We start from the raw sequence: 17,220 nt of genomic DNA, 5'->3' as shown, positions 1-17,220 counted from the left end.
AAGCATCAGCCTGAGGATGGAGGGGAAAGGGGGGCGGCGGTTGAGGTGGGGGGGGGTCATGTCTGAGAAGATTGGTTAAGTAACCACTCGGCTCTTAGGAGGACTGTCTTGCACTACAGCTCGCTTTATGGTTTTGCAGCTAATGTCATGCGTGTCTGAATCTGCAGCACATGCAGCATGCCCTGCCCCTCCATTCCGCACACGCTATGTGCTCAGTATGGTTTCCTATGACTTCTGTATTCATTGTAGTTCTGTATGGGTTCTGTATTCAGTATGGCTCTGTGTGGGTTCTGTATTCAGTGTGGTTCTATATGGGTTCTGTATTCAGTATAGTTCTGTGTGGGTCTGTATTCACTATGGTTCTGTGTGGTTTGTGTATTCAGCATGGTTCTCTGTGGGTTCTGTATTCAGTATGGCTCTGTATGGGTTATATATTCAGTATGGTTCTCTGTGGGTTCTATATTAAGTATGATTCTCTGTGGGTTTTATATACAGTATGATTCTCTGTGGGTTTAATATACAGTGTGGTTCTCTGTGGGTTATATATTCAATATGTTTCTCTGTGGGTCTGTATTCAGTATGGATCTCTCTGGGTTCTGTATTCTTTATGGTTTTGTATGGGTCTATACTCAGTATGGTTCTCCATAGGTCATGTATTGAGTATGGTTCTCTGAGGGTTCTGTTTTCAGTATGGTTCTGTATAGTTCTTTATGGGTTCTGTATTCAGTATGGTTCTGTGTGTGTCTGTATTCAGTATGGTTCTTTGTTGGTTCTATATTCAGTATGGTTCTGTGTGGGGTTCAGTATGGTTCTCTAAGTGTTCTGTAATCAGTATGGTTCTGTGTGGTCTATGTATTCAGTATGCTTCTGAATAGGTTATGTATTCAATATGGTTCTCTACAAGCTATGTATTAATTATGGTTCTGTATGGTTATGTTTTTAGTATGGTTCTGTATGGATTCTCTATTCTGTGTGGGCCCATACGGTCTATGTATTCGTTAAGGTTTTGTATGGGTTCTGTATTCAGATTGAGTTTATGTGCTTTAGTTATTATGGTTCCATATGGTTTATGTATTCAGTAAGGTTCTGAATAGTGTATGCGTTCAGTATGGTTCTGTATTATTTCTGTATTCAGTATGGTACTGTGTGGATTCTGTATTCAGTATGAATCTGTATGGTTTATTTATTCACTTCGGTTCTAAATGGTCTATGTAGTCAGTATGGGTTATGTATACGGTATGGTTCTGAATGGGTATATGTATTCAGTATGTATGTATGGGTTCTGTATTGAGTGCGGATCAGAGTGGTGTATGTATTCACTATGGTTTTATATGGTCTATCTATTCAGTATAGATTCTGTACTCAGTATGGGGCTGAATGGATTATGTATTCAGCGTGATTCTGTAAGGCGTATGTATTCAATATGGTAGTGTATTAGTTCTATATTCAGTATGGTTCTGAATGATTTATTTATTCAGTATGGGTCCATATGGTCTGTGTTATCAGTGTGGTTCTGGATGTGTTCAGTGTGGTCTGTGTGTTAACTATGAATCTGAATGGTGTGTATTCACAAAGGTACACATTTGGCATTCACTATACTGTGGTTATATATGGTTCTGTGTTCAGTATGGTTCTGTATGCTTTATGAATTTAGTATACGTCTGTGTGCTTAGTATATTCAGTATGGCACTGTATGGTTTATGTAGCCTATTCACTATGGTTATACATACTTTATGTATTCAGCTGCTGCTGCTCTGCTTATCTGTTAGCAGTCTGCAGCGGGCTCTATTGTTTCCGGCAAGCTTTCTGGATCTTCCCTCTCTCTGTATGAGGCGTATTAGCTGTGTTTCTGTGAGCTGAATGCATACAGCATTGCTATATGCGCTCATGATCAGTGCATCACCAGACGTGCAATGTCTATGCCTGGTGTTATAGGAGTCTCTTTGATGAAGGCTGAGCTAGAGAGGGGTGTATGTGCTGCTACTGCTTTAGATGATCCTCCGGAGACTGGCCTTTTGGGCTGCTGCTGTGCAGTACTAAGCGTGCTGCTGTGCATTAGGCTTTTCCACCAGTGTGTTTACGCTGCATATGCAAATGGCTACGAGGAACAAGAGAGATCGCTTTTCAGACATGTCTACCATGCTGCACTGTTGTAGTGCTTTGCAGACCGATGCATTTGCTTCTGTCTTTTTCTCTGGGTTTTTTGAGGGAAAGCCTGTTTGATGTGTTTTGGGTGCAGTGAGAGCAGGGCAGCCCACCACTACACGTGACTGGAGAAAACAAGACAAGCCCACCGAGACCACTGTGTGTCCTCGAGACTGACAAAATCTGTCAGGCTAGCATTTAACAGTGCCAGCACTCAACTACATGATCAGACAGAGAACCGAGGGTGGGGTGGGAGGGAATGTCAGTACCATAGCAATTAACAGTCATATGCATACAGATGGAGAGTGAGAGATATCTATCTATGCTCCACCCACAAATGTGTTTGTTCATAGCAACTGTTGTGAGGTTGGGCAAGCTCTAGAGAAACACGTTGTTTTGAGCAACTATATTCATAGTTTCCTAAATGCTGTGCTCCTGCACTGAACTACGTTGTTGGAGGTCATTTAAAATAGACCAATTTATTTTTTTAAAACATGCAGGTTCTTGGTACTTTCACGTGGAAAACTCACCTCCAGTCAGTAGCAGAAAAAGCTAATTTTAGGTAGCGTGAATACAGGTCAAACAGACTGAATGAAACTACTGCCGATAATGGTGAAGTCTTCTTGTGTGTGGAGTAACCAAACGTTTCTCAATACATAAAGTTACGTTTTTTTAACTTAAGGCAACCTTGAAGTCAAAATCTGCTGCTCTAGGTGGATTAAACTCATTGTGGGAAAGTGAATATATACCACTGTTAGCTAGAATTTTTTTATTAGGGTTAAAGACTTCCCACACATAGTATATAGCAAAAGTTACAAAACTATTATACCAATCTTATAATAACCAGCATGATTCTGCACATTGCATGCATTAAATTATAATTTTGATACTCCTGAACTGCTTATGTTAATCCAGCAATGCAATACAAAGTGCAGTAAACACACACACAGTCCTGATAGTTATCGACTAGGGAAGAAAAGCTTAAAAATAGTATTTAATGGCCTTCTTCGACCATCGCATGTTTAATCGCTTAGAGGTTCGCTAACATCAACAACAACAACTCTAGTTTGTCAAACTATGAATATCTGAGTGTCCTTTTGTACCAATGCAGTGCTATTAGTGACGTTTCACATTCATAAAAAAAAAATTATTTGAAATTGATTATGTGGCGATGCCACAGCCATCTGTAGCTGGGAGTCCAAGACAGCCTAATTGGCCTCTCTCTCCTTGGGTGGGTACGATGATGCCAAGTGCGAGTGTATGTAAGCTGACGTAGTTAGTGTTCTCCTCTAAATGCATTGAGCTGTCCAGTGACATAAACAAGATGTGGTAGCTAGCTGGTGTAGAATTGGCAGTTGTGTGAAAGTTGTGTGAAAACTGGGAAAAAAAAACAAAATAAATGCCAGAAAAGAATATACCCATGGACAGAGCATGGATTTGAGGCAGGGAAGCCCTCTTGACGGCTGGACACTTACATTTTCAGTGGAATTCTTGTGGAATATGTTTCATGACAATCATATTTTGAGCTGACCTATGGTACTGTCAGTGTGCAGTAAAAACATTAGTGCTCACTCATTTCTATATCAAAATATGGTAAGATCTTTACTTTGAATGGTGTTTCAGTGGTTAACAGCATGTGTGTATTTTAAACCATAATTTTCATGGTTGCTCCTCCATTCCCTTTAAAGAGTTGAATAAATGTATAAAATCCTTTATTCCTGAGGCACAAGACTAGGTCTAGTACAGCTACTGCAGTGATGTAGGTGTTTGTAAGATGTAAGTTGTAAGGTGTGTCTATACTCATATGAACATTACAGTACTTGTTTAGCACTTTGTTATGTATGTAAAAACTGCTGAAATTAATTTCTAAATAATATTTTGTAGCACACACAACGTTGTTTAGAGTCTCTGTTATCTCTGGTCATATATGAACATTAATGACTATCCTTAAAGGAACTATACACCAATTTTGTAATTAAATTGTATGGGATCCATTTCACACTGCCTGGATAATTTCACTTCCTTTAAAGAAAAGCCTATGGCAAAATGACATTTTAGTGCTCTGAAGAGCCTTTTAATCTTGAGCTTAATCCAGATGCCTGAAGTAGTATTTTCAGATAGTAGGAAGGAAATTGGTGGTGTGTAGATGGTGTTGTTGTTCACGGCTAACCTACATTAATTACGGAGTACATTGTAAAACACTGACACTGACACAATGATGGGTTTAGTGATTCTGGGGCTCTAGTCAAAATTCAGAAATGTGGCCCCCTGGACACACATTTTTAAACTAGTTGGGCTCAATATATATAGATTATATATGTTAATTAGTCAATATATTTATTAGAGATTGTTGTAGGAATATTATAAGATTATTTTACTTATTTATAGACATCTTTACATACGTAATTGTATTATGTGAAATTATCTCACTGTGCTGACAGATAATATTACTTGCTTTAAGAAATAATGCCTATGAAGAGCAACATTATCTATCAATATAGTGAAATCATGAAGTACAGAGTAATGTAGAAGTAAAATAATGAGAGTGCCTTTTCCAGAAAGTAATGTAACATAATCCCATTGCATTTCAAGTAAAGTAATTAGTAACTTGTAATGGATTACTTTTTTAAAGTAATTACCCCAACACAGGAGCTTTTTATACTAACCTTAACACCAGCATTATGCACGGTCAGCTGAGCCTCAGCAGTGCTCTGTTCTGACTGAAAAAGCAAATTTAGCTTTGAGAGTGTAGCAGCTAACTCTTTGCTTTCTTCTCTCTTCTCTGCTGTACTTGGATAATTTTGTTTGACTTTACCTCTCAACATTTAGAAAATTATACAGAAAAAGTGCCTCTCCATAATGTAGATTATCACTTAATTGTCTTGTTCATACTAGTCTTTATGCAGTTGTGTCATCACGTAACAGCATGTAATAGTACTTTATAACTATGACCGGCGGGGGTTGGGAGGTTTACTGAATTACTGAAAATGATCACCATAATCACAAATAACATCTATTTTTAAAATTGCATATATATTTAAGAATACGTTATTTATTTAGGGGCTCATGGAGCGCCTAGATGGCTGCCTAGCTTTACCTAGCGCAAAGACCACCACTGCAATGACATACAGACTGTAAATACATGTTAATGCAGGAACATACAGTAGAACCGCACACATGTATAGTGGCCATATACGGCACATGACCTTTTATTTATTATTGCAGATGACAAAAAAAGAATTTTTTTAAATACATTATTTCATTTTTCATCTTAAGAGGCAGGTACATATAGAACATAGTCTCTAAACAATTGGATAATGATTTTTAAAAATTGTTTTGGCTCTATATTAAAGAACATTGGACAGGAAATAAATAATAATTATAGTACTAACATGCAGAACATCAGCTTTATTTCAAGGATATTTCATGTCAACCTTTTTTATACAGTACTGTGTATAAGTCAGACACCCATCAGTTCTCTAATTTCCAGTAGAGAAAAAATGATTCATTTTTTCCTGAGATGTTTCTGAGGAGATTAGATATGAGATAGTCCACTTGCATAAGAACGGGGAAAGTCAAAGGAAAAAAGTGAAAGAAATAAGAGTTCCAAAAATTATTAAACGACAAAACCATACAAGACCTGATAGACCACCAAAATTGTAACCATCAGATAAAAAGCATTTAAAGCTTTCATCTTTGAAATAGGAGGAGAAAATCAAGCTCCACTCTTGCTTCAGATCTGAAACAATCCACAGGTGTTTTTGTCCATCCTTCCACTGTGAGAAGACAACTCAACACTAAGAGTCTGAAAGAATGTGTAGCTGCCAAGAAGCATTTACTGAGAAAAAGAAATAAGAAGAAAATGTTCAAATTAAACAAAGAAGCTGCTGGTGTTCTCAGACCAATGGACTGTCCACCCCAGAGTCCAGACCTCAAAATCATTAAATGTGTTTGGCTCATGAGAGGCAGAAAATGCAATCAACTTCTAACACAGAACTTCAGAAGTGTGGAGAAGTATCCCTGTAGATTTCTTTGAAAAACTAAAAGCAAGCCTGAAAGCTGTAGTAAAGGCAAAGTGTGGACATATTAAATACTGGAAAAGTCAATATTATATTTAGTTGTTGAAGCTACTGTGTAATTTTCTGTTAAATATGTATTCAATGCCTGACACTGAAAAATGAATAACTTGCACTTAATGGCTGTTTTGAATGGAAATTAAATAAATGAATGGTAGTCTTTGACCTTTACACAGTACGGTATTCAACCCTTTTTGGAGCAATATTAGTAATTTTCACATTGGTCAAACCTTAAATAAAACATAATTTTTGCACTTGGTTATATTCAGTGACTGAAGTACACTTCATGCTCGGCCAGGCCTGTACTGCAGGCATTTTCAACAGCATTCTGCTTTTTAGGCCTGAAAAATTCTGTAGTTGGTTTAATAGCGTGTGTTAGGACAACACGTTCTGAGTTTTGAGGTATTTGGTTGCATCTAATTAGTTCAAATGCTTTGGAACTCTTTTTGCTGCTGCCATTAGCAGTCAGATCATCAGTAAAGACAAAAGATCCAGTTCCACTGGCAGCCATACATGCCCGTGTCTCAAAAAGGTGGTATGCTTCAGATCATAATCAGTTGCTTCTGCCTCTTGCTTCCATTATGTACTTTGGTACAGGTTAATCCAATCTCATCTGTTCATAAGAGTGTCCCAGAACTCTGCAGGCGCCTTTATGTACTTTTAAACAGACTGTAACCTGCCCTTGCTCTTCTTGATAGTTATCAGTGGTTTGTATCTGGTGGTAAACTCTGAGGCTGTGCTGTCATATTCTTCTTTTTATGGTAGACTTTTGGCTTCTTCTCCCACTTTCTGGATAATGTTGTTGAACTGTATAAAAGTTTCCTGACTGAAAGTATTTTTCTGTCATCCACTGTTGCTGCCTGCCAGATTGTTTGCTATCACTAAGCTCAAGGTGCAACTGTTGATTTTGGCACTCCAAATGTTTTGGCAGTTGTTTACGATTTTTCAGTCTTATAGTGGTCAGCTTTATTGGCATTGATACTTCATTTTTTTCCTTCATGCTGAGAGACAACAGCAAGTCTAGACTTAAGCACAAATGCCACATTAATAAATCAACTGTAGACACTTTATTGTCTCACCTGACTGACCTTATGATACAACAACACATCTAGGGAAGAAACAGCTGGTCAGCTTCTTTTTGTCCCCTTAAATGGGGAGGCTAAGTGTAAAAAGGCCTACAATTCAGATTGTTTATTTATTTAATATGGATGCAAATACCTTTTAATTACTCGATTAAAATTGATTACTTGATTAAAAAGAATTGTTCATGATGAATCTATGTTCTTGCTGTTTCTGCTTAATGATTAGTTTGCAGTTTGAATTATAAACATGGTATTTGCAGGACATTATAAAGCTGTGTGTAGCAGTCTGAAAATTCTTCACAAGGCCACTCAGACTGCTTTTGTGCGCATCACGGAAAGAGAGGATGTCTACACCAGCAGGATCTCACTAATTGCAAGTATGTTTATAGTTACAAATTGTATGTATATGAAGTTTAGCTTTTGTTTAACTAGATCTAAGTTGAACAGTTCAGAAGACAGGTAACAGATTAACATGTGGTCCCACCAATATTTACATTTAGGCTTTACCTGTAAAACTGCAACAGGATCGGTTTCCTGAACAGGGATTAAGCTCTAGACTATTAAAGTCTAAGCTTTAGACTATTTTCCTTTCAATGGACAATCTCCAGTCAGAGTGCTGTGTAGTCCAGGGCTAGGCTTAAGGCATGTCTGGGAAGCCAACCCACAAAATAAAAACATGACACTTGAATGTCTGTTGCAAGCTTCAAATGTCCATGTTTTAGAACTGGCTTAAGCAGAGTTAAAGCTAGTGTGGAAAGTGAATGCACAACATCTTGGTGCTAAAATGACCTTGAAATTAACATTATTGTAGTTGTGGTATTCAGGTTACTTATGAGGTGAAGATTTCTGCATTAAACACTACTATATATTTATATACACAGCTGTGACGTTCATGAAATAATTCAAAGCAGCATTAAAGATTTCTTAAAATTTCTCAAATGTTAAAAATGAGCATTAAGTTGAGCATTAAGTTGAATTTGCTAATACCTGCGTACCATGATGATGCATATTTTGAATTCTCCTACTGGATTCTCTTACATCAAGAAACTGATGGACATACATGCTGCTATGCTTATTTTGCCACGTAGTATTTTCAAAAGCTTTTTCAGTGAAGTATTTTCTAGTGTATGAATAGCTTTGAATAGTATGTTATTGTTCAGTTAAGCCTATGTCTATCATTTCGCCTTTGAACAAACAAACCAAACTTTCATTGCCAAAATAACTGGTACATTATTTTATGACTTAATCACCCTAAATTAATACTGACTGCACTGTAGCCTCATAGTCAATATTTCATGTAAAATCCAATGTGCTGGAGTACAGCACCAAAAAGTACCAGAACTAAACTTTATGAAATTATTCATATATATTTGAATTGCACTGATAGTGTGGATGTATATATTTGGGCTGTCCATCATTTGTATTAGTAATCAAGTAATTGAGCATGCAGAGTCTTTCAGAGATTCCAAAATACGCTACTGGGAAAAGATAAGCTTAAAATGTATTTAAATAAATATTTATAAAAACATCATGTTGCGCGAAGTATGAGATGTTAATCTGATCATTTAATTTGACTTTGTATGCATTATCATAATATTGCCAAATAATCATGTCTTGAAATTGTAAATTTGAACTGACAATTTTTAAAAATAAAAATGGTTTCTTGCCATGAGTGAGTCAGGCACTAATATCTTTCATTAAAAATGTTTTAAATCTCACTAAAGGAAAAGTGTATAGTAAAAGGATTTTATTGGTGCAGAGGTAGATTCATTTGTCTATTTTTGCTTGTGTTTTCAGGCCAGTCCAATCACATCTTGATAAGACAGAGCGCTTATTATTGGATGGCTGATTGTTGTAATGATATGTAATCTGCTGGTCTCAATATTGCTTTTCTTAAAAGTAACAACATCACCACTGCATACATTTGTTTGTCACTGCTTGTATGTTGTATTTGTTATGTACATATACATACAAGTGTGGTAAATGAGAAAAACTGGGCCAGATTTCTACCGAAGGTCATGTGTGTTCGGGTATGTGTCTCAAAGGAGAACGTAACCACCGCATCTTCAATCTCAGGCTAAATTTACTTGCTGGCCGTGTTTGGATCTGCACAGCGCAGCATTCTGGAATGTTCACTTGTGCTCCGTGTTGATGGGGAGGGATGTGGCACGTTTCCGCCACTAGGGGCAGCAGTCTGAGCGAGAGTGGTTCGCAGCAGGTGGAGGGTAATGTGATGAGTGAAATATGGTGAGAGGTCAAACCTGAGTTAACTCAAGTGCATAATGAAATGTCCTCTGTGGCCACATTATGACAAGACCACACTGATCATTAGGGTCCTTATCTGGTTGTGGCTTAAATAGCAGTGTGCATTTCAAAGGCACAGATTAAAGGCAGAAAGAGTTCTCACTAAGCTTGTTAGGGACCCAAGTGTAAGAGTGTAAGAATATAATGTTGGCTTTAAATAGTAATTTTTACAGTGTAGTCATCATGGGATACAGACAGAATATTTCAGGGTTAGTTTTACAGTTAACTTTAGGGTTAGCAATAGAATTAGGTTAAGGTTTAGTTTTAGGGCTAAAATTAAGGTTAGGATTAGGTTTAGGCTGAGGGCTAAGTGTAGGGTTAGGATTAGGTGTAAACTAAGGGCTAGGTTAGGATTAGGGTTAGCATTAGGTTTAACTAGGTGGGTTATGAAGAAGTTGAAGTGTAGTTTTGGGGTTAGAATTAGGTTTATGCTAAGGGGTGGATTTAGGGTAGTGTTTGATTTAGAGTTAGGATTAGATTTATATTTAGGACTAGGTTTATGGTTAAGGTTAGGGTTAGCTTTAGGTGTTCTTAGGAAAAGCTTTACATTAAGTTTTGGGGTGAAAAGAGGTTTAGGGTTAGGATGAGGTTTATACTAAGGCCTAGGTTTAGGGTTAGCATTAGCCTAAAGTGGGTTAAGTTTAAGTTTAGTTTTAGGATTAAGATTAGATTTAGGGCTAGTAATAGGTTTAGGTTTAGGGTGAGGCTGAAGTGTCTAGGTTAAAGTTTAGTTTTAGGATTAGGATTAGGTTTAGATTTAGGAAACCGTATTTTATAGCCCCTGTATCTCCTCAAAGCTTGAGAAGAATAGTAGATCTAGAAATCTAATGTGTTAGTTGTAGTGTTGATAATAGTACCAGGTTGTTCTTATTTCTTTGCCTCTAAATTCCATGTTCCACTGACTGTTATTTCTCTTGACTCAGCATATTAATATTTCTTTGCTCCGTTTATCCATGTCCTTGAACTTGATCATGCCATGAGCTGCAGCTGTTTCTTGGATCAGGCTCCAACTCAATGGGTTGAATTTTCCGAACTCAGAGCAGCAATAGTGGCTGAACAGAAATCTTGAATATGACTGGAAGAAACACACAGGCTTGTGTTTTCATTGAGCTCTGCTAGGAATCGTAGCTTTGCGCTGTCTGCTGAATGCTCCTGGGGTCTGCCATACTTGACTCCATGAAGCGGAGCAGAGGCAGGAGTGGGTGGGCAGAGACAATACACATCAACACTCCACTTACTCACTCTCGCTCTCTCACCAGCCAGCCTTATTGACTCATTATCAAATGCCTGTCGGCCCTCTGAAATAAAAATGGACTGGTAGTGAAACTGTGTGATCAATTTTGAAATGCTGCAGTTACGTCTCTAATGGTGTAGGGAAATACAAAGTGGTTGGCCACTTAAAGTGCAAGGATGCGTATGTGAGCCAATAGTGTTTATACAGGCTAACTTGCCTATTAGCTTTATAGCAGTTGCTGAATAATAAACGTAGAGCTTAAAGGACACATGTCCTGCATTTGTCTTGTAGTTTATTTTTTGCCTTTTGACATTTGTGTAGTACCAAAACAGCCATCATTTATTTTCCAACCTCTCCTTTAGAGACTCTATTTTTCCAAGCATAATGCGTACTGCAATAACTCGGAAAACACTGCAAAATGACTTAGTTATGCTTAAGTTATTGGCGTGAGGAAAGAAAGTCTGGGCATGCTTGCAGCTCCAGGACAGTTAAGGACTTAATCAGGCTCTTTTTGTTACTGTGCCTTTAAGACTAACATATGTAAATTAAGCAGCTTTATGGGCGGGGCTAATCTGCTGTAGGTAAGTAATAAGTAAGTAAAGTTTATTTATATAGCGCTTTTTACAACAGGTGTTGTCACAAAGCAGCTTTACAAGGAAATCAGCATTACAGAAAGAATCCGGGTCCAAGCCCCCATGAGCAAGCCAGTGGTGACAGTGGCGAGGAAAAACTCCCTAGGAACAGGAAGAAACCTTGAGAGGAACCAAGACTCAGAAGGGGAACCCATCCTCCTCTGGTCGACACCGGATAGTAAACATTGTTAGTACAAAAACAGGGAAAACAGGTTAAAGAGTCAAGTAGACAGTATGTAAATGTTTTGGTTTTGCTTCAAAAACAGTGAATTGAAAATGAGCTATTTTGGAAGCTTAGTTTCAGTATATGAACTGTGTAGACTGAGGAGTGAATGATATGCTGTGAAACTTAAACACTTTTTGTGTACCACATTTGGTTTTCTAAGACACAGACTCTTTGAAAGGCATTGGTGTGCAATACTGCAGTGTCAGCAGCAGCATCTTAATTTAGCCTTTTCTTCCTAAACCCTGGCACAAGCTATATTTGATAGGACAGAATACACCCCCTGGTGTGATGACAGAGCATCCCTTTACTTATGATAGATGTAGATGTCAAAGGATTCATCAGATTGTTTTCTAAACAAGCTATTTCCCTCTCAGTTCTGTAAATCTGAAAAAGACATTATTTGTTACCCTATTAACAGCTTTAGATAAAGTGACTTTGCGTTACTGTGGTTTTGCCACAGTTAAAGAGTGTTTGAACGATGTGGAATAATGACAAAATATGACAGTATATAATGCAGCTAAATGAAATGAATAATTTAATTTATCATTAATAACAATCACAATCACAATAAATTATTCTTATTGCAAGCAATATGCTTCTTAGTTTGCTGTAGGGTGTGGTTGCCAAGCAACACAACAGTTAAATATGCAATAATACGTAAGAAGGAGTGCTATATGGCATAAGATTGAGCACATCTAAATTGTTATTTGTAAGCATGATAAGCCTTAGTCCATTAGGCATAAATTTTACGTGCTGGCTAGTGAATTTGTCATTGTTCATTTCAACAGGCATGTCATTTGTAATTTTAAACTTATTACTTTGTTGCGGTGGACTTTTTTTTGCAGTGGTTGGCTGTGGCGGCAAGGTTACAGGTTAATAAGGCAGATGTCACGCAGTCCACCAATCACCGTTCACAATCACCTGAATGCTGATCTGTTGCACCTGCTCTGTTTGTCATGTGACCAGCCTTAGTTTAGTTAAAAGCCCGGGCTTTAGGTTAGTTACTTTGCGAGGTATTGCTTCTCTTGGGAGAGCAACTGAGCATTTCCAGTTTGATATTCTTGCCTTTGTGTACTTGATCCCATTTCTGGATTTTAATAATAATGATAGTATAACAATTTAATTTAATAATACATTAATAAAGATTTAAACTGATGTGTGTGATAAATGTGCATACTAGGTATTTTACAAAGGCTTCAACATAGCTCAGCAAATATTTAAACCAACTTTATCATTTATTTTTACACATTTTACAGTAATGAGTAAGGAACATTAGAAGTAATTAAAAAAAAAAAAATCCCTCGTGTCTTGCTCCTCATCCACACTTGTGCCTTACATAAAGATAGATGGCGTAGATAAGACAGAGGCCACTTGGGATTCATCAGTGTTAGGAAAGCCCGGGGTTGGCTTGTCTTTATGTTAAATGGTGTGTGTCTTCAGGTTCATAGCTTTTTACAGGCAATAAGGCAAGTGCAGGCTTGAGGGGGTGAGAGGGTAAAGTGACGGGCCTTGAATGAATAAATGAATGAATGACTTGACATCTATTACATTCTTGCCCTACAGGTCTGAACATACAAGCAGCTAGACTTAGCCACTTGCCCTTTTGCCCCATCTATTTGGCTTTGCTGCTCAATTCGTTTTTTACATTCTTAATTTTCAGTAATAGAGCTATTACAGAGAATACTAAGTGCTTGCGTATTAACTGTGCCTGCACTTGTTTCAGCAAAAAGGAGTATTCCCCTTAAGTAAGAGACATGACTGACAAACCTAAATGAGCGGGTGGTGCTTTCAGAAAATTAAATACTGTACATGCAAGGCCTTTGGTTCGCAAGTATATGCTGCTTCAGGCTTTACGGCCAAAGGCTGTCTTCCATGTAGTCTCTTTGGAGCTGACAACACAGCTGTCTCAGTCTCAGAGTAACCTTTGCAAGTGTGTCTGCATGTGTGAGATACTGAGAGGAAGTGAGCACATTAACCTTGCCAGAGCAAATATACTTATGCATCACTCATACACTCAACTGTTGATTGACCTGCCCACTTTTATGTGAGTGATGTTCTTCCTTAAGCTTGCAGTGTTTCCACAATTTTGAGAGACAGAGATTAGAAAAGGAGCGAAAACAAACACACTGAAACTGAAAATTACCATGGTAACAGTCTGCAGTGACAGTAAAAACTTGTTTAATGCTTAAATGTTTAAAAACCATTCATTTATTGATTTATTTTTTGCAAACCATTTGAAGACACTGGTTTCCCACACATGACCATAATTGAACTTTGTAGGTGAATAGATATCCCACATTAACACAGCATTTATTGTACCGGACATAGATGACATTGTTCTGTAAACACAGCTGTTGAGCTGCTCTGGTTGAATGTGCGCGGTGCTGTAGGCAGATATCATGCCTGTACAAAAGGCCCCCTTTTATGGTACAGTGTACATTTTTTGGACATCCTCAGACCACACTGTGAAGTTTCAGACATCAAACAAAGCAGCTTCAAGTCTTGGGAAAAACAAAAGTAAACTTATGTCTCAGCTCTCGTAGATCAGGTGAAACAGGCCATTTGAAACAGCTTCAGGTGAAATGGCTTCAGAGAACAAGGCTGAGCTGAGTGGCCTTAGACACAAGTAAAGTTTGTGAGACATTCGCAGTGCTGTTTTTTATTACTTGTATTGTATTAATTACAGTGTCATGGGCAAATTAAATAATGGCAGTATATCACCACTACAACTTTTGCTGAACTGCACTTTATAAAATACTCGGTATTAGGCACCTCTTAATCAAACATTTATTGAATAAATACAACAGTGACTGATTTGGTGTTATTGTTGTTTGAACTTACCTGACGGTATGAAAATTTTTTTGATACTTGAGGAGGCTAAAAATTCCGGTAACTGATTATAATGGCAAATATAATTTTTTTTTTATATTTTAATTTTATAGATTTTAGTTTTAGTTAAACAGTGATTAGATATGATGTCAGTTTTCAGCTGTTACACTTCTCACACTCAAATAATCAACAGAAACTCAGTCTTACATAATACCAATACTGCAGCACTGGTAGTGGAGCTACCGGTTTCATTAGTATTGTTTTTGTAATACTAGAGTAAAAATGATTTGGGTTCAGTTTAAGCAGTTCATTCTGTACTTCTGCCATATTGTTTGAATTCTGGTAATGTGGCAACAAAAAAGTCACTTATATTCACTGATACAGATGAAACTGCAGGTCGACTGATATTATTGACCAACTGATTGGTCAGGCCTTAAAGCATAACTCTACTGTTAATTCATGTTATTAACTGAGAGCCCATGGTTTTCTCTCACATGGCTAAATGTTCTTCTGTGTTGAAAAGAGTATGACCATAAAGTGTCTGTTTTCACTGTCCACTTACACCCACAGGGTGCGAAATGAATACCCAGTGTGCTAAATAAAGAAAAAATGTGGCCTTTCTGAAGGAGAAGTGCCCTTAGCTCTCCTTTGGTTGTATTCTAGATAAATTGTTCCTGTGAGAATGAAATGAGAAGGTGGTTCAGAGGAGCTTTCGTTGGGTTTTCACTTGCTTCTTTGCTTCAGAGAACTGCCTGCATTTTTCAGCAAATGATGCAGTTCGCATTAGAGGAGTGTGGTGGAAATGAGATGGAAATATCGGCAATGTGCCCTTCTCATAGCTGCTCCCTGCTTTACGAGGACACATTAGAAAGCAGGGAAGGATCATAACTATAAATCTGGGTGTAAAGTTTGTTCTGCCCTAAAGGTCAGGAGGCAGGCAGCAGCAGTGACTGATGTCAGAGAGGCACTTACATTGTGAGGTGAAATACAGTCATTAGAGGAGAGGCACCACTGAAGAAGTGTAAAGAGACCTACTGCTGTGCTGTATGTACTAATATACTCTCCACCACACAAAGACGCGCTCTACAATCCAAAACCGTGAAATAAATGATAATAAATATGCTTGTTCAGAATACTCAAAAAATGGAAAACTTTCATTGTATTTTTAATTGAATTGTTTAGCACAGTATCTTGTACTAGCAGAACATTTATAAAAGATACCATTTCAGTTCAGAGTAGTGTTTTGGTATTACAGTATGCTAAACAACACAGTACACTAGCTTTCAATTAAATCATTTGTTTATTTAAAGAGCCTGTATCATGGAAAACCAGATTTTCCTCTCTTATTTAAAATAAATATGTTTTTCAAAACTTATCATTCACTACCCAGTAGATACCGTCCATATATAAAAACTAAGCTGCATATGCGTTATACATGTTACATGTAAAATAAGAAGATGAGCCTTTAGTGATTGGGATGTAAGGCACAATTGTTATCAAAAAACAGGCCAGATCCAAGAAAAACTAGATACAAAAAGAGTAAAGCATAATAAAGACAGGTCCAAGCAATACAGCACAATACAGGCCAATCAGAACAGAGAGTATATCATCAGTGTATCATCAGTGAAAGAAAATAAAAAAGGAAAAGAAAAAAAAAGGAAAATGTATGATATGTCCCCTTTACACTACCTTGTATTCTGCACTTTGTTGAGCTGTAACAATTTGAATTCTTCTCAGTATTCAATGCAATAAATATTGTTTATCAGTTTTTATTATTGCCATACAGTCATTTGAGTATTGAGCATTATGATGCTATACATGGTATCGGCATCAAAGTGGTGTTGTAAAAATAAAAAAATATATATTTCTAATGTGTCTAGTCTATGAAGGTTTGTGAAACACTAGTTATTTCAGAAAGTTTTTAATTGGTTAATAACATTAACCAGCTAATCACATTTCAAAACTTTTCACTCAGTTTTGTGTTTTTGATGTTCTGTGATAAATAAGTTTTCATTTTCATTCCTGTTTCTAATCCCTGCTGAGAGATTGCTGTTCTATGGAGGAGTTATATCACATTAGGAAGTGGACCTACGGGCAGCGATTGCGTAAGCCCATTGAATCGGCTCAGGATTTGGATAGATGCGGCCGCCTCCGGTCCTTATTACTGCGCTGTCCATCTCTGAGCTGTCCCCTCTGGACTGGTGCATGTGGAGGAGCTCAGCTGCGATGTCCTTGCAGGGACAATGGTGAAAGAGGCTGAAGTGTGTCCACTGCATGTGCTCTGTTCATGTGTGCTTATTCAGCACATCAGCAGTGTTGCAGTGGTATTGATGGATATATGGGTGGGGCTCATCTTCCCTGGCCTGCATCTACAGTGTTGATGATGGACTGCTTACTGTTCTGAAGCAGGCTGAGATGAAACTGGCCAGGCTGCCTCACCGTGCAGTTCCCAAGGCACATATTTATCATCTCAAATGTCCTCCAGTAGAGATGTCCTTCTAGATCCTCTTCCTGTCCTCCTAATAACTGCTCTCTGACCCCAACCTCATCTTGTGTATGTAAGTGACTTTGGACGAGCTGAAGTTGGAATATGTGAAAAGATTAATTCCACTGGCCACTGAAAGGATTCTGATTCTAAAGTTCTGTGGGCTTTACGGCTGTTAGATAATTCCATCTTTTGTTCTTCCATTCA

General features: G+C 37.7%; 1 protein-coding gene across 1 annotated transcript in view; it reads left to right on the top strand.

Annotated features, from left to right (window-relative positions):
* Positions 1-17,220, top strand: part of ank1b (ankyrin 1, erythrocytic b) — a 111,787-nt gene that overhangs the window by 424 nt on the left and 94,143 nt on the right. The gene's annotated exons all lie outside the window — the stretch shown is intronic.

The sequence above is a fragment of the Colossoma macropomum genome, unplaced genomic scaffold, assembly GCF_904425465.1.
Source record: "Colossoma macropomum unplaced genomic scaffold, Colossoma_macropomum, whole genome shotgun sequence".
Lineage (NCBI taxonomy): Eukaryota > Metazoa > Chordata > Actinopteri > Characiformes > Serrasalmidae > Colossoma > Colossoma macropomum.
The sequence above is the reverse complement of the archived record's forward strand: the minus strand, read 5'-3'. Positions and strand labels throughout refer to the sequence as shown.